The sequence below is a fragment of the Falco peregrinus genome, chromosome 11 (assembly GCF_023634155.1).
Source record: "Falco peregrinus isolate bFalPer1 chromosome 11, bFalPer1.pri, whole genome shotgun sequence".
Classification (NCBI taxonomy): Eukaryota; Metazoa; Chordata; class Aves; order Falconiformes; family Falconidae; genus Falco; species Falco peregrinus.
Genome location: NC_073731.1, coordinates 19,168,351 through 19,195,046, shown reverse-complemented (window position 1 = coordinate 19,195,046; position 26,696 = coordinate 19,168,351). Strand labels below are relative to the sequence as shown.

Sequence of the window (26,696 nt, the reverse complement as noted above, 5' to 3'; positions counted from 1 at the left end):
TGCTTGACTTCCAGTGGGATAACCCAAGTCCTTTCCATGGTGAGCCTCTGAGTCATGTCTAGAATTTTTTGTTCATTCTGGAAGATTATACCCTACCTTTAGCCAAATGTCTTCAAGCATCTTTAGTCCAGAGGGTGAACTGCAAATCCTGGAAAATCAAATTTACTCTTAAGATATGTAGTGCTTCTTATTTCTTCCTGCAAGCCCCCAAAAACTGAAAGTGGTTCACTTCTCCTTTTGCTCCTGTAAATTTACTTCTTCCCTTGGAGACAGATGAGGTGGCAGCAGATGGAATTAGAGGCTAATGTTTTGAATGTGGCTTGTGAAGCCAGCTCCACTCTCAGGAATCCAGAGCACCTAATCTTGAAAGGAAAATGAGCACGTCCTTCAAAACCAAACACCTGGCATCAGATTTAAGCTATCAGCCATAGTTCCAGCCTTAATAAACTAATCTAGAAAACAGCTTGCTTTCCCATACTTGTTTCTTCTCAGTCTTTTCAGCTGAATAGTTGTAACTAGTAGTGGGGACAGAATTGTGGATTCATCATAGATTTGGGAGACAGGAATTTCTAAACCCTAAATTTTAATCTTGGTAATTGACACTGTGTGTATTTTTCTGTGTAGTACTTAGCCTCATTATGTCTTACACTTCTACAAACATCACATACCTCATTAAACATAACAGAGAGATCCTGTGCTTAAGAGGCTGTCTGCAGGTGGTTATCATGTGAGCAATAGATGCATTATTGAAGCAATTCCTTTTTGCACATCTATGCCAGAACATCAACCATTACAATAATTAGATTTTTTTGTCAGCCAAAAAGCTCTGAGGTATCCATCTCCCCAGTTGCTGGCCTTTAGTGAAGACGAGTTGCTGTCTTTTAAAACTTTTATGGGCTACAAGCTGACTCTCAGGACAAATAGTTCCTTTCTCAGGTCAGAATCAAAACCTGTTGCATTAAATTATACTTGCTGTTGCCATGCCAACATGCTTTCTTTGCTCACACTTCATTTTGCACTCTGAATGGCATGCCTAATAAAAAATCAGGACTTTCCATTTTAGCCATCTCAAATGTACATCTGGACTCCATCCCAGACTGTAGGTTCCTTTAGGAAATATTCTAACTCCAGTTAATAATACAGCTCTTAACCATTTAAAGGTAGCTACGCTTAATCTCCCAGCATTACTGAATTTTAATACAAAGCACTTTGATAGAGAACTGCTATTCAGTTTTTTCTGATATTAAGGAATTTTGTAGATCAGCAAGGCAGAACATGAAGTTGTTTTCCATCATGCAGGGTGCCTCTGGAAATTTTAGGAAGAAAATGTGAAAAAAAGAAAGAAACCTGCATCTAGCAAAGAATCTATAGACAAAGATGAGCATGGATGCCCTGGGGATACATTGCTTCCATGTAAAAATGTCTGAAATCTGCCTTGGATGATAGTTTAAAAAGTTACACATCTAATCCTCATCATGCCAGCAGGACAGCCTGTAACAGCACCTTACGGCAGAAGCAGATTTGGCTCTTCTGTTCCCATTCATACTTGATGTAGGGAGCAGGGCTGAGTTGCAGAAATGTTCTCCCTGCTGCCTGGGGCATTCCAGTGGGCAGGGGAGGCACTTTGCTTTGTCCCTCATTGAGCTTAACCCCAACCAAAGAAAACAAACAGCAGGTTTTGAAGACACTGTTAACTTTGCCCTCACAGCTGGAGGCAGAGTGAAGCAGCGGCAGCCAGCAATAAGGGACTGGCGAGAAGAAAACAAAAAGTGATGGAGAGAGACAGCCGTGGCACAAAGAGTTCATTCTGTGCCTCTATTAAGATGACTGAGAATTCCCTACTGGGGAAAAGAAACCATTAAAATGTTCATTAGAAAGAATATCACCTTGGGCATTTATTATTTATTGCAAGTCTTTATAAGCCATTACTCTTCAGATGTATTCCAATAAGCCCCCATGTACTCCCTGTCCTGCTCCAGTCTGTTAGCAGACCAAACATCTCACAGCAAATGCCAGTGCCACTTTGTGGCAGTGGGATGTTCAGATTACAAGGAGGTTTCTTTTACATGCATGGCTAGGACTGATTTACAGTTTGAGCCTTTGTACATGGAGTATTTAATTTCAGATTGTCCAAATGAAGAAAGTTATAACAATCAAAAATAAAGCTGATTGTACTCTACACCTGGTTCAGCAGTACCAGTGGTTTTAAAAAGTATGAAGCAACATTGGAAGCACTGGTCATGCACACATGTACACCACTTCAGCTACGTGTCTGTATTAGCTTCTCATCCCTGCAACATGAAATCCTCTGCCTGGTTTTCCTCTAGTGTTTAGTTGGTTTGCCTTTATCTTCTCCAGATTTTGCTGTAACACAGTTCTTCATTCACCATTTGAAATACAAAGCAAGTTAAGACTATGAAAAATACATATCGAGCTTATAGATTTCTACTTGCACAGTGGGAAAGGCAAACACAGAAGATGACCAGGAGACTTGGCAGATGGCTCTACTTCCTCATTTATTACTAGAAGTAGATGCCAACCGACAGCATACAAAATTTCCTTTGGTATATTGATTTATGTTTTTTTTAAGACAGACTCCCAACTAAACGTTCTCCCCATATCCACTCAGATCCTACTGTAGGGCACCCGGCCTGCTGGAATATGACCTTTCCAAAAATCTACAGCACATCTTCCTCCTGCTCAAGCACACACCACCAAGAAGCCATAGATGCTGGGTTTACCATTATGTATAGGTCCAGGGCTGTATCCATGATGGATCTCCAGCAACAGTATATAATCACAGGTCTGCCACATGACTACAGATAATTTTGCCATTAGCTGGTGCAGACTCCCTTAGATAGCAAATGCTGCCAGAGTACACAAGAAAAATGTAACACAACAGGCCTGCAAACCAGAATGCAAACAGCTTTAAAGATTTTTCACCTCTATTTATTAGGTCACCCTGCAATTACAAAGTATTTCTACTAGTTGGCATGCACTTGTGTGAGGACTCAGAGTCAAGATAACTCACAAAGGTAGAAAAAACCACCCCACCTTTATATTTTCTGCAGAAGAAATACAGAACTTTCCAGAGACTTTTAAATTGGTCATTCCATCACACTTAATACAATAATTTTTAGAAAGTTAGGTTTAACCACTTAACTAGACTCTACAAACCTGCTGGACACCAACAGACTACCTCAGCTCTAAAGACACACTTCATGGAATTAAAACCATAGTAAGCCTGAATCTTAAGCACTTGCCACAAAATTCCTATGTGTTCAATATCTAGATTTTCCCAAATTAAGAGGATTGGAGACAAAATATGGGAGAGACACAACAGTTCCCTCAAATCAAATCTCCTCCATTCACCTAATTCCGTTGATTTTCCCAGAAGTACTCCTGCACTCAGAAATTCTTTTAAATATGGGAATGAGAACTAGGCCCCCCAACAGGTCATGCAGCCCTAATGGCAGACGACAAACAAGCAACAAACAAAATGCTAAACCCTGCTTTCTTTCATGGCCAGTCAATAAATAGTTAAACCTAGCGATGATTCTTTCTCAAAGCTGTTTTCAGTTCCCTATTTTATGATGTCATTGCTCAACAATGTTAACATCAAGGAAATATAGATATGGTAAAATATATTTCCATGTGTTCAGTCACTTACAATATTAGTACAGGGAATAAAAAAAAATGATGTGCCAAAGTATGGAATGGTAAGACATGTTGATCGTAAGTCATCAGTATGTTCTTCCTTTACCTATATGCTACATGGTAAATTCTGGAGACACTTTTTCTCAGGGTGCTTTGGGCAGAAAATGAAGAGGCTTACAACTGAACCATTTTACTCAGTGTGTCTTGTACTTGGGCACACTTAGTCATAACTGTTGACTTGACAAATTGTATTATTTCCCTTGAAATAAGAACTGCTTTCAATATTGCAAAATAGAATTTCACTGGGTTTTCTTTCACATCACTGAACATGAGCACAATGTCCTAGGCACACATACAAAAAGGATTGCAATTACCTGGCAATATGGCATAAGTTAGGAGAAAGGAATAAAATTTATTTTCACTTTCATTATAGAATTCTGTTGTTAAGGTTTAGCTTGCAGGGGACGGGGGGGGAGGATAAGTTGGTTCTTTTTGTCTCTTTCTTATAGAAGGAATTACTCTAAAGATGGTTTTCTAGATTCCTTTTTAATGAATGTGTGCTTTATAAAAGGCAGAAATTCTGTATTTTTTCATGTTTAAAATGCACAAAGACTTAGTCTTGGTTAAGAATTATAAAAATATCAAAGTCAAGAGACTGGAGAGAAAGAGAATACTTTCCGTTATTTGATCTTCATCATCTGCCAGGACACGATTCCTTTAAGAGACCTAAATTCTGGTGCTCTGTCCCCTCCACATGTGTAGGTGCTGTCAGTCAGCCAGGTGCAGTTAGGGTATAAGAATTAGCCTTGACATATGTTAATCACTGTGTCTAAGAACCTGAGGATAAGGTTATGATACACACTGCTGCTACATGGAAAACAGTGTCAATGTAATATAATACTGTAATGAATAAAATCAAAGAAATTCTGTTCAGAGTGTGATTCTGGAAGTTACTGTTTATAATTTGTCCACTGTTACAAACTGGCATTCCAGACACTTTGCCATGTTTTCTAAAAAGAGGTTTGATGGCACAAAGGTCTTCTCACTCTCCGGTAAAGGATAAGCATCAAGAGCAGAAGTGTTGTGAATATCTAAAGCCAAGGTGACACACTTGTGCAAACTGCAGAAAAGGAAAAACCAAAATCCTACCTTTTTTTGGCAATTCATATAGCTACAGTTCGTTCCTCTTTGTATTAAACACATCATATTTTTGGATCTATGGAAGAGAGAAGAGGAGAGAAGAGTGAGAGGGAGAAGTAGTGCTATTAGGTAAAATGTGTAAAGCAGACCTTCAAGGAAAGGAACTTCGTCACAGGTCACCATGATCCACATTAAAAAATCTTCGCCATCACTGGACAAGTGGGCTTACAATTTTGCTACACAATGTATACTCATTGATATGAACATGTTCTGAACAGATAAATTAGGATGAATTTATTAGAGTTCCTAACTTTTCTAATTTTCCAGATGCCTCAAAGCAATATGAATGCATAAGTGCAATAATCCCACAGCATTCATCGATCTAGTAATATGTAAAATATGAGCTACATAGTAGACATCCAACACTTCTGTGTGTCACAGGACTCACTGGCTAGAGACAGCTGTCTTCTGCGTGTTTTCAATAGATTTCCTCTATTACACCTCCTGAAGTTACTTGAAAGAATTTAATATTCTCACTTCCTCCTAGGTAAATCACTTCTGGGTTTTTCCTCCTGGAGTTTATTGTCGTCTTCTGTATTGTGTTTAGATTGAGGTCAATAGTTCTGGTTGCTGTTTCCTTCCCAGCTACCCCAGCCCACCACCTCTCTTCCAGGCAGGAAAACCCAAGTGACGGCCACTGGCAAAGTGAAGGTCAGAGCTTTCCTTGGCTGGCCTTGGACACCTTCCCGCAGCAGCCTGAGTCAGCAGCACTCCTCACAGATCAGATCTGCCTAGTCTCTTGAGGGCACTCAAAGGAATAAAACTTCATGACTGATGTCTCCTTCATGAAAAATCCAGCCATTTCTAATCCAGTTCCTAACCCTAGCGGAAGGCTCTTCTTTACAAAGTGTTAAGCAGTTTTCTGTTAAATGTTGTTCACATCCTACCCCAGGTAACTGTCAAACTACTGAAGCAGGCGCAAACAGAAATTTGTATCCATTTAACTTCAGCAAGCAGAATTTAATGCACTTTCAATGATTATTTTTTCTTCAATGTTTTAATACATCCTAAAAAGTCTCAGTCAACCCACATTTCACAACAGTTCCTGTTATCAAAATATTTCATTCTTACACCCAGTTTTTAATTAACACTCCCTCCTCACCATGCACATGAAATATCATGCTGGAACTAGGAAGATCTATTTTACAACTGTAAATCTAAACTTTCAAATCAGAGTATTGATTCTCATTCCTGATTATCCAACACAAGCCAGTTTACAGCCTTCAAAAAGTGGTATCCACTTATTCTCTGATACCCTATGGAGTTACTGCTATCAACAGTATATAAGCTTTGACTAACAGAACATACTTAATCCAAAGTCTATCTTGAAGCAGTTGTTCAATGGACACCCATGTGGAAGATATGAAATGCGCTTCTCAAATAAAAGGGCAAGACTGGCTGACAATACAAGTAAAATGCAGAGAAGTGCTGCAAGGGGTAGATATTTTCATGAAGAGCTGATGGAGAATGTGAAGGTCTCTGCAGCATTTTTTCAGGAATTTCCTTGTTTGCTAGCACAAGTTCTGCTAAGATGGACAAGAACATTACCACTTCAAGGCACCACTTTTTATTTACAGCAACATGATCTACCCTGGAGCGTACAGCTCCACGGCCCAAGGCATTATCTGAGGACATCGGGCACCTGCCTTCAATTTCCCTAGGTCAGTGCTGTTTGTGTCTTCAGTTGGACTCTCATATGGTGACATTATGTTCACTTCTGCTACAGGGGCCCAGCTTCCAGAGCGGACTGCGCAGTCTCAGCCCAGGTAGCACCTCCAGTGTGATCAGGAAGCATTTAAATGAAGAGAGATGGGATTCCCAGCAGCCAGAGGCCTCAGTCAGTCAAGCTGCTGAAGGAAGCGCCAGATAGAGAAGTGTGTCGATCTTTCATTTCTCTGTACCGCAGAGCTTCTTTAAACTCACTGCTGATCATAGGAATTACTTATTAACCCCTCCTGTATTCAGGGCCCTCATAGATCCCTTTGGGTGAGGATGACTAGATCAAGATCACCCTTCTATTTTAAGCAGCCAGTGTTAACATCACCTTAAGCTATAGCACAGAAGTCAGATGACTTCTGCAGAAAACAGGCAACCAGGACACTACACCCACAGCACCCTTTGGATCCTAAATCCACATACCCCCCACTCAGCAGAAAACCCCAGAGTACTTCCACGTAAGCGTCAGTTGTTCTTATCTGAGGTCGAGGATATGGCTTTGAACGTTCATGTGGGAGCTCTGGCACACAGCTCAGTGTTTCACCACCAGCACTGTCCATGCCTCTGAATGGAAGCAGCCACAGCTGCTGACTTTTGTGCTCAAACCACCTCTGTCACCACCAGCAAACCTACCAAACCTGACCCTTCAGGAGACGTCAAACCAGGGAAGCCTGTTTTGTGACTTCTGATGGTGCTTTCACCATGCCAGGACACTCAGCCTTGCTGGGATGGTATTATTTCTGAATAAAGGCAGTGCTACCTAAGGAATTTGCCTGCAAAGTTGTGTCACTGGGCTTTCAGAAACCACGATGACTGCAGATGGCCTTGTGAACTCTCAGTCTGAGCTGAAATTTAGGCATCTCAGTCTCACTTAAGGGGCTTGAGCCCCTTAAGGGATTTGATCAGTACTGATGGGTAGGTCTATGGCTAAGAGCTGCACATACACTGGTAGGTTAAGCAACATCAAATTCTTTTCCTGTTAAAGCGGTGGAGCAGCCCTGACACAGTTTTAGTCTGGGTCAGCTAGCATTTGGGAGAGTTGCAGGTTGCAGCTAATTCCTAGCCACAGCTCAGCAGTTAGTATAGGCCAAAGACTGCTCCAAAAAGTAAATCTGAGTTTTCTGAGTGCAGGAGAGTTCAACAGTATGAACACAGGTCCTTCCCATTGCAAATACATTTAGAGATTAACTTGCTAACGTGGCAGTGAGGGTCAGACACAGAAATCCTTTCTGTCTCAGCAACTATGTTCCGCAGTCCAAGACAGCAAAGCAAAGAAAAGGAAGTATATAAGATTACACAAAGAAGGTTTGTCCTACGTTGGGAATTTTCTGTTCCTGGAGATTAAAAAAAAAAAAAAAAGGGTCAAAATTTTGCGAACAAGACATACCGTATTCTTACATTATAGAGTTGCACTTGTAAAACGGAAACACAGACTCACCGCTGGTACATAGCCAGAAAGAGCATTCACCAAGCTGATTATAAATATGCACTTAGATAGCTCAGGGACTCCAAGGACTGAAATCAAGAGATAATCTACATGGCAACATGGTTATTTAAATAACTCTTCTTCTACAGGGAGTTCAGCCATTTTTCAAAGAGAGGAAGCATATTCATTCCTGAGTGCTCCAGATACGGGACAGTTATGAAAAACTTTCTGCACAAATGAAGTAAACGTGGTATCCCGCAGGGAGAGCAAACAACAGCTTCTGTCACAGCCTCAAACCCGACTCTACCTGAATGAATGGAGGCTGCAAGGTAGCTGGGTTCGCAGACAGCAGTGTTTGTTGGAGGCTGCCACTCCCTCTTGAGGGTTACTTACGTGGGTTTAAAACTTCATACACTTGCAATAGATACAGCTGACAGCATGAAAACAATTAGCTTAACATATAAACAGTTAAGGATATAATGCTATTAAAATAGACGTTCAAGGAAACTAGCCGTTTCTACAGCTGTTTTGGAATCTCTCGCTTTGGCAGAACATGCTGGATTGTCATTCTAAATGCCTGTGCTTCCCATGCTGGTTTCCTGAGGAAGGGTTTGTGGATGGACTTGTTTATTTATTACATTTTTTTTACCCCTCTGAGCTGTAGCTGTGGATTCCCCAGCCTTGTGAAAGTAGTCATTAGTTGCCTTGTTTGGCCAGGATAAATCTGTAAAGAAACCGGCTCTTGTCCAGAGGGTTCCTGGAATTTTCTCCCAACCTTGTGTAAGAGCTTAATAAAATCAAACTTAATTTTATGTAAGATTTGTTACAAGACCATAGGTGTTTTGTGAGAACAAAGAGTGAAAGAACTGAAAATATGTTTACTGTTCTGAAGTAAATCATACCAAATGAAGTTCAGATGGGACTTGCTAAGGTGATCAACCCTCCAAGGGGAGCAAGACCACAAGGATCAGATCCTGTTGTCTTAAATGAGAACCAAAGGAAATCAGCATCACCTACATCCACATACCCTGAGGCTATTTTGAAGGCAAGTTGCTTGACTGTGCCAGCCTAAAGCTGCAATAAACTCCCACAAAAACAATGGACAATCACAGCATTTATGACCTTCTGTCCCTCAAGTGCTGACCTTTTTTTCTCTGGGAAACAGAAAGTAACCTGTTCTTACACGTTTTTAAAACAAACACTCCACTGCAAATGCCTCCCGCTTTAGAGGAAGGCGTACAGAACAAACAGCTAACGGATTTTAGTCACGTTATTTAATATATGCTGTTAAAAGAGGAACAGATGCTACAGCAAAAAGTGTATTATGAAGCCAGCATAACAGTATAAAACACAGTAGAATACTACCTCTTCAGAGGACATTTATGCACTTGGCAGTGAACATGTGGAGCTCAACAAAATAGTACCTTATGTAGAGTGCAAGTCCTATTTATAGAAGTTATGTCCCTGACAACAGTATCCATCATTTTCTGAACTGAAGTCTGCAGTTCTGTGGTGATTTTCAGCCACATCCATAATGTTGACAGTTGGTCAGCCGCACAGAGCGCAGCATGAAGCGCAAGCACCTGAACACTATTGTTCTGATTATTGATTATGGACTTGTCCTGCATCATTACATACTTACTGGGTGAGAGCAACCCAAAGCGTTATTTCTAGTTCCAGATGGCTGGAAGGTTACCCGTTCTTGACAAACATCCATTCTGACTAAATTACAATCCTTCCTCACGCTTCAGGATATCACTAGCTATGAAAAAGCTGCTAAGAAGCTTTCTGTTGGCTAAAGCACCTCCTGCCTGGCCACCTTCTCAAGAAGCCAGAATGACAAGCTGACATCAGCCTGACACTGCTTGCTGTGGTATGCTTATGCATTGCCTGATACCAGATTCAATTTAAGATCCTGTTCTCCAGCACAGATCAAGGACTGGGCCTTGTACATCTCATGTACTACCTTGCTTGACAGCTTACCATGACCTAGCATGACAGCTGTGGTCATCAGTAATCACTGCCAAAAGGGAGGATCATAGGAGTGGGTGGAAAGGAAATCAGACATTCCTGGCAGCTGGCCTGCAGCTCTGAAGCTTCCTTTCACCAAACATCAGACTGAAAACAGATCTCCGCTTGCTGAAGAGAAAAGTATGGGCTTCCACTTTTCAATCGCTTTTCCTTAGCGCAGCGTACAAATGGTTTCCTTTCCCCAAAGAGAAAAAGAGAAAAGAGAAAAGGCAAAGGGAAAAACATATGTGTTCACCCAGCAGAGTGAAAACAAAGGGCCAGAGAAGGCTGTTCCTCCCTGGTCCGTTACTGTCATTTTTGTTAGCAGCAGTAGATTAGCCAGGCAGGGAATGATGGCCCTTGGAAAGCAAAACAAAGAAGTGTTTAATTCTGTGTTTATATGGTAAAGAGTTACAAAACACAGAAAAATTCAAGTTATTTCAAGTTATTTTTTGATGAGCATACTACACAGAAAATTATATATTACAGCAGAATTTAATATGTGCTTTTACTGTTAAATTTTCACAAATTTGGTAATTACCTACAATGCAGCTCCCCTCAAGGGCTCAGCAGGACTGCCTCTGCCTCCAAGGACAATGAACCAAATCTTCTCTCATAAATAACCCACATGAACCCAATGAAATTCTATGGTGTTTAGTCCTATAAACACTTATTTTAGAAATGTGGAAGAGGTTCTGCTCATGTGGCTAAGACTGCATCTTTTCTAGGGCAGATGGAAGAGAAAGTAACAAAGAGGAACAACCACCAACAGCGATTGTGAAATAACATGGGCTACAAACCCATTGATTTGAAAACAAATAAGATTTAGTGGCTATGTCCACCATGGTAAAACCCCAAAATCTGAGAATTTCCCTGGCTTTTGAGCCTGCTGATAATTTCGGAACAGTATTGTGAAATCCTCCAGCTATTTGTTCCAGCTGAGCCTGCTTAATTAGAATTCCTCAGCACTTAGACATATTTCCTTAACAGCAAATGATACAAATGCTCACTTCAGGAGACAGCAGAATATATAACGTGGGCTCTTTTTTAAAAAAAATAAATATTGTTATTATAAAACTGAAAGACAAAAACAATAGCAACAGATCCCCAACAGATTTTTGTCAAACCAAACATGATCAAAACCATCCCAAAGTTTCTGAGGCTGTACACACTGTTGGGTTTAAATCCTCTCTCAAACCCCATCGCCATGACTCTTTCAAGTGAACAAACATGCAAAGACATTTCAAGCACCATGGCAATGTTGACTCGGAGCATTGTTAACTCCTACCAAAAGGCTGTGGGAAGCACAGTAAAATGATAGAATGTTTCATTTATTAACCTGTGATGAAAACCAGGCTTCTGGTGATGGAGGGGGCAGGGGAAGGGTAAAGATAGGCTTGTCTGTTTAATGCTTAGCCCAGATATTTTTTTTTCTTTAACACAAAAAAAAACCCCAAAAACCAAAAAACAAACAAAGAAAATGCAAGAAAAGCAAGCAGCTGAGTGCATTGCTTCTGGCTGTGTCTTTCCGTAGGTTGCCGGTTGCCAGCACTCACAAAGCACAAGTTATGTAATGTGCTCCTATCAGGAATCCGAGTTCAAAAACATTTCATGAAGTCCCATGCTGTTCTTGCCGGAGTAATTGTTTCTGATAATGAAAAGTCTGTATCACCCTGATTCAGCTGTCTCGCCTCTCTCCAATGGCAGCACTTTGTGCTTTCTCTCAATCTATTCTCACTCCCTCCCTCCCAAAGATTTCTGCTCATTTCTTAAGGACACTATTCTCTTGCCTAAACCCCTTCACTGGCTTTTGCCAGAGGAAAAGAAAAGTAATGGAGGACACATGTAGGTTTGCCCCTCCTATGCCTCTGAAACAGGCTGGTTTTCCTTGCTCATCATTCGGAAAATCCTCATTTATTTGGCAAGTGCAAAAGAAACACAGGATTTACCATCAAAGGTATATTCATCACAACGCAGTATTGACCAAATAGCTTTTCTGACCTAATTTGGGGAGTAAAGACCTAAATTTCAGAACAATTTGTCTCCCAGAAATGTGTTTACTCCAGATGGAATAAATTGAGGCATTTTTCAGGAAAATTCTGCAACTTTTCACAGAAATATTTCTTGGATAACTTGTTGAGTGAGGAATTTCATTTGCAGCCACTCTGCCACTTTGATATCATTAAAATCAATCAGGCATATAGATAAGAGCATACAATTATTTAAGGTATCTATACTAGAGTACATAAAGAGGAAATAATGCAGGACAGCTTTCTCTTTCAATCTGTATTCAACGGTTTTATGCCCTTGTATGAATGTATAAATATTAGTCAAAATATTTCAGTACATAAATAACACCAATCTGCTTCCTTGATAAAATTTAAATAAAAGAAATAAATTTAAAAAAATAAAATTGCAATTGCAGAATTAGTATAAAACACCCTTATTAAATATCTCCTCAAGATACAGGCTTAAACACTATTAAACTGTGCTTTCTTATAATTCTGTTTCCAGTGTAGTTGCTAATATAGGTAAAAAACAGCTTATTCTTTAAAGAAGCATGAAATTTGATTCATATCATTGTATCTAAGTAAATATGAAATTTAGGCCAAAGTATCCTTGGGAAGTTTAATCCATGACAGTCAGTCAAAGGATTCCCACTTCTTTCAGCAGACTTCAACACAGATACTTCTAGCAAGGATATCTGGGAAAAATGTGTTTAATGTTAAAGTAATGACTTACAAGGTACTGGAAAAGTGTACTGATAGAAACCTTCAAAGCACAATTAGACAGATTAACAGATAAAGTATCTGTATGTAAATCTCAATGTATTTCATCATGTGTGTTGAAATAAAGGAGGTGAAAGATGAATACAAAAGTTATTTCTAAAACAGTAACAGAAAGTTTTATTATCTTGCAGACATGGTTAGATTTTGAAAACTTAATTATCTTAAATTTATGAGGAATTTTTCCTTCAAGAATTTTATCTTCAGTTTCAGGGATTTAGGTTTTTTTATTTGTCCCTGCTAGTTTCCTTTAGAATTAAAAATGATGATTCCTAGAAAGAAGGGAATAGAAAGTTGTCAGGCACAATTTAGCTTTAATTCAGTCTTCAATTCTTAGTTAGGCAAAGCTCACAAGATTTCTGTTCTTTTAATTTGTGGTCTAACAAGCCTCAAGCCGTATACAAGGAGGAAAACCACCCTTTGTTTCAACAAAAGGAACACTTAAAAACACTACTATTAAACACAGAAGGTTAACATTTATCAGGATTCTCTTCACTTTATTTTAGCAACTCCAAAGATTAGTTAATTCTTGCAGTGAAGCTACAGAAATTGATTTATACCTCTCTGAGGCAGAGAAATGTTGACCATCTTCCCAAGTCAATAAGAGAATCAGCAACAGAACTCAAGTGTTGCAGGTTCAAGCTCCTAGTTATAAGAAATACCTCAAAAATGAAACAAAACACAAGAGCTGCCTACAGTCACTCAGACCTCAAATCCTACAACGACTTCAAAACCTTGTGAGTCCTTCTTCCACAAGTTCCCGGTGAAATCTAGGCAATACTGCTTAACTGACCATAAGACACAAGTTTATACAAGACCTGCTTCAGTTTTTCTAACTGTAAAATAGGGTTAATAGTACCAAGCCCTTTATAAATGCTTTGAATTTTTTCCGGTCAAAACAGTACAGAGATATACTGATATTGGACCTATGCCTACGGAAATCAAACATAGTTCACAGATTCAAACATGGTTCATAGACTATGTCATCTCAATCTAGAGCTCTGAGAAAAGCGAACAGAAAACTGGCAAGTGTCAGCTTGCTACTTCATGCAAAAGCATTATAAATGAAACACGTAAAAGCAGCAGCTGCATAAGCAAAGAACAGAAATTCTGATTTGTAAAGCTCACACACATTGAGTATCACAACATAGGCAAAATAAAATATTTATTGCTACAAGGGTTTATATAATTTTCTCCCTCCAGCGTATTAAACTTTGAAATCTTAATGACTCATTTATGTTGCACATGCTTTGCAAAATAACACCAATTGCCTATGAATCTACGCAAAACAGCAATTTGCTAAAGATTTTGTTGGCTTTGCATGGCAAAAAGAAACACTCAAACACAGTTAATGCAAATGATGGAAAGCTCCAAGAAATTCTTCAAGTCCTATATAGCAGTTTTGGAGTACGTTTTGAACAAATTGTTGATTAGCTGCAAGAGTTATAAAACAATATTAGTTAATACTTGAAAACTTGCCTGGTATGCCTGAATTAGCCTGAATTTAAATAAGGTGCATAATGATGTACCTAGGCCTAGTGGTATCAACAGTACTACCAGACAGAAGTTGCTTCAGTGTTGGTCTGGAGTGAGAAGAGAATGAGACCACCCATGCTTCTAAAATATTGTTGTGGAAAACAGAAATTAACCAACTTACATGCTGACATGAGTAAGAAAGCAAGTTATGACCATATAAACCAGAGTGAAAAACACAGTCCTGAAATGAACCCTTTGCAATAAACCAATTTCTGAGTGGTACCATTGACTTCAACAGCAGTTATAGAAACCTGGACGCTTTTCAAAATCATTACTGAAGGAAGAGAATTTATTTTAGTATCTAATCTTCAAAACATGATTACAACATGTTCATAAGGTCCAACATCAATTTCAGAAAACACAGACTGCTTGCCTTACAGCCAAAATACACAATGGATTTAGGAAAGCTGGGTGACTGGTGAAAAGCACTGTAGTGGAAATAGCTATTTTCACTGGTTTGCTCCACTCAGTTTCTTGTCACCATCAGTTAAGGCTCACTACAAGGATTTTGCTCAGAACACAGCACAGCAGACTCTCATTCCCTGCTAAAGTTTCAGTCCTGCTTTCTGAAACAAGATGATTTTCATTAGAATATCTTCTAAACTGAGGCTTCTGCACACTCAGAAAGTAGCAATACAGAACTATCACAAGATTTGTGACCCATTCTACATTCCAAGTCAATCACGTTAATTTTGTGCAACTACTCAATGAATTATAAAGTACTGTTGTGTTTGTACTTACGTTGAATAGAGCAGACTCCTTTTTAATTCAGGGCCATACTTTTATTAAATCCTTCTATGTTTCTCAGAAATATGTGTTAAAATGCATTTCACTGCTATATGTCAGTTCCTTACTTCCTTTTCAGATCTTACTCTATTTTAGAGCGTGAGAAGGTATTTGAAGGAGTAAAGTTTACTTTTGTTTGAATGGTTTGGCTGTCTTTGTTGGCAAGATTCATCCCATCTGCTTTTACCTGTGTAAAATTGGGTACCTCCTCTAAACCTTACCTAGGATTCTTGCACACTATTCAACAGAGAAAATTAGGGACTACCACAGAGCAATCATCTCATCCTAATTTCAGGTGGTTTACAGAGTTCAGATGAATCACCCCCTGACCACAGGCCTTTTGCTATTGGTGGTTAAAAAAAAAAATAAAAAGGAAAAAAGTAAATGATTTGTGCATTAAAAGCCAAATTTAGACCATGAAGTGTAGGTGAAAAACATTTTACCTTTACTGATCCACTTCAGATCAGGTTATCTTAGACTTACACCATGGACTTTCCTAGGCCACAGTGAGAAAACCTACCTGAAATCTCCACCCATTAGTGAGAAACAACTTACAGATGCCAGCAACTCATATTAAAAACATTAACTATACCAGTCCCTACGGCATAGTGATTCATGAAAGTACATTGTTTATAGCATCTCAAATAAAGGAAAATCTCTAGCCTCCAAAATAAACACTGAAGAAGTGCAGTATTAGAGAAGTTTATAAGATTCCAAGTAGTTAATAATAAACAGGACAAAAACAACATGTCCATATGCTGGCAGAACAACGCCTCATGAATCATGCACCTACTGTGAACAAATATTTGTTGGAGGGGTTCACTGGGGTTTTTTGATGTGTCATACTGCATTCATAGGATGACATCTGAGAAGAGAAGATGAGCAATGAAAGAATAAATGTTTTGGATTATAGTAATAGCTATTTTTTAACCTCTGGCTGGATCTTCTCCAAGACCTTCCAGTAGTACTCCTGCCTAGTGGCAGTCCCATCACAGAGCCTTCTAAAAAATAAAAGAATGAACTCTAGGTGGAATAATTATGCATCCCAATGAACTGGCAATTTACTTTAATGATGTAGGAGTTGACAAACACGTAGTAGTCTCAACATGTGACAGAGGATTTTATGGCTAGTATTGGCCTCACTAATTGTCTTCCTACATAATCTAATGATCTTGTGATCAGTGCAGGAGAGGCACAAGCACTGTCAGATGAAAGACTTGAAACAACTGAGTGTTGGCCAAAATTTCCCCCTCCTTCTCCCCCGCTCCTCGTAGCATTCGAAATATTTTAACTCTCTGTAATGAGAATATGTGATCTCAAAAAGACCTGACAGAAATGAAATAGCTATCTCGGATGCTGAACACACCAGATCTCCCAAATACCCCTTTTTCCCCCTCTACTACATGCTATTGGCAGCAAAATGCTACAGAAGACATGCAACCTTTCTTAAAAAAAAAAACAACCAAACAAAACCCCCCCAAAAAATAGAATATCATACTATTTAATGCTATCTAATATAGTGTATATTTAAAATAATGAAAATTATAAAACATAAAAATAACTTATAACACAACAATGCTGCAACTGTTGTCACAATTTGCTCTGAAAAGGCTGGAAATGCTGTAACGAAATAATCACTAGCCAAAGAACTTTTTCACTTAACACCATGCCCGAAGCAGAAATGGTGGTAACAACAATGAGAACTTTGGGAAGAAAAGGCGATTGCAGACATGGCCTGAAAAGGCTGTGCACATCCAACACCAAGGAAGGATCTTTCTTTCAGGACTCTTGCTGGCCATTCCTTACTGTGTTCCTCTCTGAATACAGCATCCACTGCCTTGTAAAGCCAGTGGACAGATACAATATTGAAGGCAAATAGAGAGGGCAGCACAAATCTCAATTAGACTACGTTTTGAGTAGGAATTATCTTCAAGATGGAGAAAGGAAACTGTTGCTCCAGTGGATGAGAAATCATGAATGCTGCAGGAGGAACTCCTCTTAAAGGAAAGGCTACAAACTCCCTACCAGTGTTACGGACTCACAGTGCCTCCCAGGACACATCTACACAAAGGCACCCGTTCTGGCAACCACAAGATAGGTACATTGAACAGCATGATCCGAATCTCTTTTCTAGGTATTTCGGCTAAACCCTTGCTGAAAGTAGGAAGAAAAAAAAGAGAGCCAAATTACTTCTGTGTTATAGTACAATAGTTCTGCCTAAAGTAAGTGGAAGAAGTGGAAACTTACGCTTTCCACAGATTGTACTGAACAAAAAAGAGGAGTGGCCACTAGAAAACTACACAAACAGTTGAATCCATCTGGAAGAGAACATCCTCACATCTATCCACAATCAGATGAAAAACTCAAGAAATGAAGAACAAAGGACACCTAGGAGCGATTGCAGACAATCAGTTATACAACAGCTTGCAACACAGCTGCAAAGATCAGTACAACTTTGGTTGCATGCACATATGCATCCTGAGATAGTGCAGACTGGATATTTTAATGACTCAATTTTGTACAGTTCCCGTATGATCCTACATGGAATACAACAGTCAGTTGAGCATCAGATTACCACAACCATATGATGAAAACTAGGGAAGTTTCTCAGCTGACCAATGCTTTGTAATGTACTATTTAATTTTCTGTGAAAACGCATTTATAGCACATCTAAGAGCTCTCAGAGAAGAGTGTAAACAGCAGACTGGTAGTATTTGCAATGTAAACACCAGGAATGGAGGGCACAAATTATAACTGTAGACAGAAAAGTAATTGAGAAAAGCAAAAAATCTTCAACAAAAAGTGTAAAGCTTTGGAATAATGTCTTAAAAACTATGAGGTAATCTTCACTGCATGAAAACCCATTAGCAGAGCAGAAGACCAGACAACTTTAATAGGTCATTTCAAAAATGACAAATAGGTCATTTTCAGATCCTACCATCTACTAGAGTTTTCTAACTATTGATTGGCATGAGGTGAAACCTAAAGAAATTAAGGACAGTCACAAACACATGAAAGAGAGTAATGAGGAGCATGTCTATATTTTTCTGTACGGACTCCTTTGATGTTTTGCTTACCAGAAGAGTGCAGAGACATCTGAACTCCTGGTAGGAGGCACAGGGCTAACCCAGGGACCCCACAACAAAGATGAATTAACCAGATATTCTGCAGTTTCTGCAGGCAAATAAGGAACTTCCCAGCTTTGAATTTATTCTTTTTTTTTTTTTTTCTTTTTTTTTTTTATGGTTTGATTTCCGATTTTTCATTGCTTTGCATCTTGCAAGAAAGAATTTCTCCAGGATCTATTTCCTTTCCTGTCCTAGGTGGATACCACCTTAAGAAACACGCAAAGTTCCACGGAGATGTCAGAAGCAGTGGGCAGCAATCAGTCACACAATCCCTGCCTTCAGCACATCAGCTGACTAACTGTACCTGAAGAACTGACTTATCCAGTGCAGAGATTTGTAGACTCTGTGCTATAATTTAACCATTGGCACAGTCAAAATACATTACATTGTCCACTTCATCTTCTGCAAAGGCAGAGACATGCATTTACCTCTTGTCCATCTGCATGGCTCTAGTGTTTGCAGCAATTACTGCTTGCCTGCAGACTTCTGTAATCACTGAGCAGAGAGAAAAGAATTCTTCTAATTGCTGAATGGTTTTAGTTTCCCAAAATAGTTGACCTTCCTTTTTGAAGAAAAAACTTTCCCCTGACTCTCCTCTGCTTGCCTCCCCACCCCCTTCCTGCTGGCAGACACGAGAAGAGAGCTGTGTTTGTTTTCATGGTAAATGGGAGGCCAGGGCAGCGACAAGGCTGATCTCACAGTTTCCAGCTGTAATATTTGATTCTTTACAACCGCACATATACAGAACTCAGAAACTAACCTAGTCCAGTAAGAGCAATACAAGTAAAAATCTCACAGCATGCAAAAAAAAAAAAAAATATTGAGCCACAACAGCATGAATCTTGACATGAAAGCAAATATGCCAGCTAAGAGACAAGGGGTTTTTGGGCCAAAACTGCTGAACATTGCAGCTGAGCCTCTATGTCCACATATAAGGGACATGTCGGATTTTCAAGTGCTGAAGGTCCAGGATTTTATAATGAAACTAGACAAAGGCAAGCATTTTTAGGTCACCTGAAACTATCCCTATAGGGCTTAGGAAAGCAATTCAAGGCCCACTTAGAAAGAAGAGAAAAAGCGAACTATCATTAAAAACTTTCCTTATCTCCCACTAGCAGAGACAACTGTGTATCAGTCTTCGTGACAAAGCTGGTTTGCTGCTTTGAAGCTCATGTGATCTGAACACACAGAATTCCTGTCTTCAGGTTTATATTAAAATTACTGATATTAAGTATTTACATCAATCACTTTCAGACATTCGAAGGGGTTTTCTTTTTTTCTTTTTTATTGGACAATGAGAAGAATGACATAAATACATTCCAACAGGAATTCAAACTACATAGGATATTCAAAAGTGAATAGTTAATTCTTTAAAGTAATATTTTAAGAACCTTAAAAAATGTCTGATCTTCTGATGGAGAAACTCAAAACTTCTCCAAATGGAAGACCTGAAGTTTGAGGAGGAAATGGATTAAATATATATCATTATTAGAATGTTTTTAACAAGGCTGTCCAAAATGTTCAGATAATAGAGAACCAGAGGTATAAAGATCTGATACTCCCAGCCCCGGTGTTAACTTCATTATCTTTGCAGTCTTTGTTAACTGTATGTTCAAGGCAGGAGGATAAATTTATTTTTCCTTTATTTTAATGAAAATGCTTCCCTGATGTATAGACTTTCAAACTGAGATTCACCAAGTAGCACACACTTCTGGAAGACTGTGAGATCCTTCCTTTTGCTCTCAGCCCAGCGGCTGGGAGCCCGGCTATCCCGGGGCCCCGGCAAGCTGAGCCCAAGCCTGCAGACTCACCAACACAAACCTGGAAGCCCAGAGGCTGGCTGGCTCCAAGTGTGGCTCCCAGATTCTTAGCCATGGCAGCTCCCAGGCAGGCTGGCTGTGTTGCAGACAGCTAAAAGGGTTTCCTTAAAAAGAGGCACATTTCTTCAGCAAGCCTTTTCACATCTATTGGCAGATCAAAGCTGACACTTCGCAGTACACTTTGTTTCCTCCTGATGAGCTTTCTAACAGAAGATGTTTTGTGGGGAAAGGCTCTGGACAGTTCTAGCTGTCCATGTATTCTCACCTTAAAAACAACTTTGGTTTTTGTTTCAAGATCAGTGACACATAAAAGATCACTTGTGAACAGCACTGTGGCTAGTGTGGTGAGCCTTACTGTTACTCTTCAAGTCATCAAGCAAACCTGAGTTTTGTTCATATTTCCTAGAGACCACCTGGACAGAGTTGGTGTGTGGTCCAAAACCTACTGCTGAGAAGGTTCAGATGGCAGATAATGAGAGCTAGACCACTGCTGCGGACCTGGTGATCTGGGTGTTTCTATCCCTGGCATTAACATCTCTGGAGCCTTTATTCACCAAGCACTTCAAGTTAATGGGAGCTATTTCCACCCTTCCCTGGCATAGATGCTTGCAAATGAAATGACGGTAGGAAGCACTCACATTTCTTTCAAATCTCAGAAATGTTGTTTCAATTTGAGTTTTGGAAAAGAGCTGGGAAGTGCTAATTACTGCAGCTGGTTCATTCCAGGACAAGCACAGAGAGAAGAAAAACAAGGCTCTTTGCTTCTTGTTGAAAAAGAGCAAAGCAGACCCAAAGCAGAAGTGGAGAGAAGCAGAGGTATACAGTAAAACAGCCTGGGATGTACCTCAGCAAGAGGTTACAGCACACTTCTTGCTTCCCCTCAACCTGCCCCGTTCAACACTATAAAATATAGCAACTTGGGGTGGCTCTGAATTAGGCCAGGTGGAGGTAACTTCTCCAGAACTGCACACTAGTTGGGAACTGATGTTATGCAGCCACGTTCGCTCTGACTCTGTGCCCTCTGACCTCTTTAGGACAATCCGTAGGAGACCATTGCCAAAGGTGCTCATTCCTCTACTCCCTGACAGCAGAGATTGCTTCCAGGCAGCATAGCTCTCAATGGATTCTTTGCACTTTCAGAGGAGTAACATGGAGACAACCTAGGACAAACCACGTGCCTCAGATGTTGACCAAACACATTATTAATTTCCACAGTTAGCTCAGAGACCCCTCCAACCTGGCACGTCCATGGGAGTGGGACAATCAAAGGACTTTTGCCCATGGGGCTGTGCCAGCCTCACATATGTGACCAGAGTGATTCCAATTGTACTCAGGTTAATAACAAGGAACTTGCTATGTTTTCACAGTACAAAAGACAGCTGGACAGATTGCAGCTAATAGACAATACTTATGTTCATCACCTAATGCTGAACATTAAAGAGTGCTATGATTTAATGAGTGTATGTTTTGTAGAAAATGCTTCTCCTGCATAATATTCGTATCAAATGACTTCAACACTAAGTTCCTACTTGCAGATTTTCTAGCGTGATTCAGTAAATTATTTAGGCAGCCCCAAAACACTACTATCCTTCTAAGTATGCATTTGGGTATCTCTTTGGATATTTACAGTTTATAATTTTTAATTAAAATTAATTGAACTTCAGAGCTCAATATGCTATAGTTCATCTACAGAGTGTTATTCCATATATGGGATTTCAAGAAGATGGTAAAAAGGAAAATAATCAGTTTATTTTGCTCACACTCCATCTATCCCAGTTCGGTCATATCTGAGAGTACTACAGATTTCTAATGTAAGAGGTTTCATAGTTAGCCTTTTCCTTATCCTTATCCCTCTTTTGGCCCCAGTCCTCTACCCAAAACACAATCCCCCACCCTGACAGAAAGTGCCCTTATGAATACAAATGCCTGTGGACAACTTTTTATTTGGCAGCTGTATAACATTATGGACTTATTATCCGTGAAAGAGTTCTACTTTCCTCAAACTGGAATTAAAGTGCATTAGGAAACCAAGAAAAATGTTGTTATTGCACATCACACTGGGTCAGACAGCTTTAGAGAATCTCCAGAAGTAAAGGAGAAAACCATTTGCTTTTTTCCTGTACCATCAGTATCATCTGACCAACTGCTAATTGTACTGCTGAGGTTTTAAAGACCTCTATTCAGGTAAGTGCTGGCCAAAAAAACCCCGTTCTCATTCATCAAAGCACAAGTACTTTCAAGAGTAGCCTAGTAACACAGAAAAGACTTGAAAATCCTCAAAGTCCAGCCACCTATGGAGCGATCATGTGAAAAAAATGTCAAAGAATCACTTTTGTAAATGCTTAAGACAACTGCTACTGAGTGGTAAACACAAAATACTGTTTAATTGCAATTTTCAAAAATTCTTCCTGCTTTCAGTCATTATATGTCTGTCCCTCTGATGGAAATGGGAATTCTTTCAGTTTTCAAGCCTGTGCTCTCCTTTCATTGCAATGAGGACCTAATTCAGAGCTTTAAACTGTGTTCTGCAATGCATAATTAATCTGGCTTCATAGAGACCTGGACAAAAGACCCCATTCAATCTTCAGCTCCTTCCCCCTGAGATATTGTTATTTCTAAAAACTCCTGCCAGCTGGGCTGGAGGGAAATCTCAGCACTGTGGGAGAATGAACAAACTACAGGCCTCTGAGGGATTTGAAGTAACTATCTGACTAAATTGGATTAGAAAGTAAGGAAGGGGAGGGGAAGGAGAGCTTATTCTGAAGTCTACAAAAGCTCATAAAAAATTCTTAGAAGATTTTCATATGGTGCAGGGGAGAGAAATATGCAAGTTTTTATAACAAAACGGAGAAAGAATTTTAAAACATGCGTGAGCCAATACACTTGGGGATGTTTGAAGGGATTACTGCTGGTATTATTTCAGGAAAACTGTTGTGTCTGCCTTAGAGCTTTGAATCGGTGTTTCTCTGCAAAATCTGGGCTGCCCTGCAAACCAAAACAGTCATACATTCCTTCCAGGTATTTGATACATCTCCTGTTTGAACCTATAATGCAGCCTAACCATAAGTTGCTTTAAATTTCCTCCTAAGCACGTCACAATTAAAAGCCTTTGCCCAGAAGGATTTCAAAGGGCTTACGGAAAAACACATTCAGTCTTGTTAAGAGAGCCAGCACCCTGCTTTCATTCCCTGCAAGCTCATTCTCCAAAGTGTGTCAGTGACGCTGCCCAGATCACCTGGCTGCCTCTCACGCATTTCACAATATTTTTAGCAGGCACGCGCATACTCAGGAATACTGCCCCATTTACCACCAGAGTTTTTGGAGGACAAGGTGGAGAAAGCTGATGTCCCCATTGGGAAAATGGGTGGCTGGGGGGAAAGGCGTTTTGGGCTCTCTGTCTCCTCTGCCCCACCCTGCTGTCCCCCACTGATACAGACCTGCTGCTCACAGGCTCCCCAGTCCTGCAGCACTGATGCTGTAGTTGAATGAGGTTATGTGGGTGTAGTCCAGGACAAAACTTGGCTCCCTAGCTTCAGAAATATTTTCAGAAGCCAGATCTTTTAGCCACCCTAACCAACACTGCCCATATTTCAACATGCAGCCCTTACAACAGCAATAAGGACAGATTACTTTGTAGGCTTATATAATTTCTTCCTGTAAAATGTAAAAACACCTTGAGAAAGGCCAGCGTCTTCACTTAAAATCCTTCTACTGGCATCATTAGAAATTTAAAAAGCAAAAGCCATAATAGGATCCTGATAACAGGACCAGCTTCCCCTCCTTCCCCCCGCCCATCATGGAGGTAAGACTGCGGGAGGCTGAGCTGCCGGGGCTGCTGCTCATGGGACACACTGCCAAGGCAAAGAGTTAAAAGCACCCATGCAATACACTAATTTCTCCACAGTAAAAAGGAATGAAAACATTCCCTAAAAGTTGATCTACTTAGGACTCACGTGTTGTTACAGAGTGAAAAGCAGGGCGAGTTTTCAGAGGTCTGGCATGCACTGAAGAGGCCAGCATGCACAATTTAAAATGCACCCTACTGGACGATGCATCTGTGTAAAGAGGGGCACACAAAAAAATTAAAATCCATCAGAGCAATCCTAATCAAAGATCCCATTTGTGTTCTATCATTATTCACCATTTCTAGACCTATTATCACAGAATAATTTTCGATAATCTCCCTTTACCCTGGGGAGCAAGTGCACAGAGGAGAGGGAGTAAGGGAGGGGATTGGGGAGGGGGAAAAAAAAAGGAGATTACAAGATTCAGCAAAATCTTTCAAACCACTGGAGCTTTTTTAAGGGTGTCACTTCATTCAGAAACACTCTCATGTAACTTAGCAACAGCAACAACAACAAAAGTACTGGTAGCTCATATTCCAGACAAACAGAAATGTTTAAAACATTAACTTGTTATACAAAATCCATACAGCCCATTTCCAGTTCCTTTAATTCCTGGGATGAAGGAAAAGCAAGCCAACACCACCACACTTTCTTTCCCAACCAACATAACGAGCCACTTGAGATAACTGTTACACGCTATCCAGATTTGTTGGGTGTTGTCAAATCCACGTTGAGGCATGACATCAAAAATCCTTACTTACAACAGTAATCAAATAACTCTGAATAAGCCTGTGGCATTTCTCAAAAGGGACAACTAAAGGTTTCATATCTGTGAAAGAGAAAACCTGGTGGAGGAAGAAAATCAGTGTCATGGCATTCAGCTAAGCATATCCTGAGTAATGCTAACACATAAGTAAAAGAACTACTTAAAGCAGCGCTGACTTTTCTCAACTGAAGGAAAATTGCTACCATCACTCAGTGGATCTAACAGTGCAGTAAGAGTATTAGACATGTTTTCTCTATTGACAACACCTAGTTCAAGGATCCTACCCAAAACTGGCAGTAGAGACTGTAAGCAGCAAAGGACAGACAGCCCAACCCAAGGCAGCAAAATTCAATGTTAAAACCCATCCCCACACTCTGGACTCTGTGTTGCACTGCTGTAAGCAGGAGACTGCACAGAGGGATCTTCCAGCAGATGACACACTCCCCACAGGCTGCTGAGATACTGTACCCTGCCATGGTCAGGACCTTTCCTAGCAATGCACAAGCAGCCCTCCTCATTCCCACCCTGACCCATCTCCTCCAGCCCACCCATGGAGCTGATGCTGAATGGGGAGCCTCAGCCTGGCTGTTGCTGGAGTCCTGCAGTGCAACCAGGACAGGAGCAGAGCCAGAGCAACCTTTATAGGTGTGTAAGCCAAACCCAAACCTGCTGCTTCAGGAAAACCAAAATAACTCATTGTCCCTGCAAGGATGACAGAAGCCCAGCAGCAGCACTGGGCAAGTGATGGAGGGAGGATGAGGGGAGCCTGGCAAGGCTGGAGGTCAGGTTTCTGCAGAGGGGCTGAGGCTCAATCCTGCTGCAAGGAAGCGTAAAGGGTGGCCCTGGAAAACAGTGGCAGAGACTGGGGTTTGCAGCTCCTGCTGCTGTGTGAGGGGTGGGGAGGGCATGGAGCAGACCCCATGAGGAACAAGGTCCTTGCCCCCAGCCACACCACTGCATGGAGAGGGAGCGGGGAGATCGAGCCTTTCATTTGTGCATCTCCATAAGTATTTCCCTCTTAGGGAAGAAAACCAAGTCACGACAAGAAGCAGGGTTTGTCCCACATCACAGAAAGGGTCAAAGAGGATCCTGAAAGTTTTGGACACAGCTTCTTATCCACATGCACTTGTGTAAACTTGGCAGGCTAAACAGACACCCTGCTGCTCACCCTGCAGCTGGTCCTACCTGCTGCTGAGCCTGCTCCCAGACCAATCTGCTGCTCAACCCAGCCCCAGCCCACTGCTTACCCTGCACCCGCAGCCTGCCAGCTGACCCACTCTGCAGTTGCTCCCTAACTTGCTCCACTACGCACACACATTCATCTGTGCATACATACTCAACCCAACAGCTGAAGCAGATCAGCCAAATAACCACAACAGCAACCTGACTCGGTTTGAGTGACATGAGTGAAACGCCTCAGCCCAGCCCTGTGGGGCTAGAGGTGCTCTGGGCATGGTGGCTGCCTCTGCCACCCCCAGCCATGGTTGGCTACCCCAAGGGTCTCATCCAGCCTTGTGTTCCCCCACAGCCCTGACATTTTAAAATTTCATCCTACATAAACATGAGGGAAATTTTAATTCTGTTTTGTTAACTCTACATCAGCTGCCAGACTGGGAATCTACAAAAATTTCTTAAAAAGGGATGAATGAATCATAGAATGGGTTGGGGTTGGAAAGGACCTTAAAGATCATCCAGTTCCAACTCCCCTGCCATGGGCAGGGACACCTTCCACCAGACCAGGTTGCTCAAAGCCCCGTCCAACCTGGCCAGGAACGCTTCCAGGGATGGGGCATCCACAGCTTCTCTGGGCAGCCTGTGCCAGTGCCTCACCACCCTCAGGGTAAAGAATGTCTTCCTAATACCTAACCTAAATCTGCCCTCTTCCAGTTCAAAGCCATCACCCCTTGTCCTGTCACCACATGCCCTTGTACAAAGTCCCTCCCCACTTTCCTGCAGGCCCCTTTAGGCACTGGAAGGCTGCAGTAAGGTGTCCCCAGAGCCTTCTCTTCATGCTGAACAA

General features: G+C 40.7%; 1 long non-coding RNA gene across 1 annotated transcript in view; it reads right to left on the bottom strand.

Moving 5' to 3' along the window:
- LOC114012529 (uncharacterized) overlaps positions 1–10,665 on the bottom strand; it is a 141,332-nt gene extending 130,667 nt beyond the window's left edge. Inside the window, exons 1-2 of the long non-coding RNA XR_008749170.1 lie at positions 10,551–10,665; positions 4,807–4,873 (exon numbers count right to left, since the gene is read on the bottom strand). This is a non-coding gene — a long non-coding RNA (uncharacterized LOC114012529). The remainder of the gene's footprint in view (positions 1–4,806; positions 4,874–10,550) is intronic.
- Between the last annotated feature and the right edge of the window lie 16,031 nt (positions 10,666–26,696).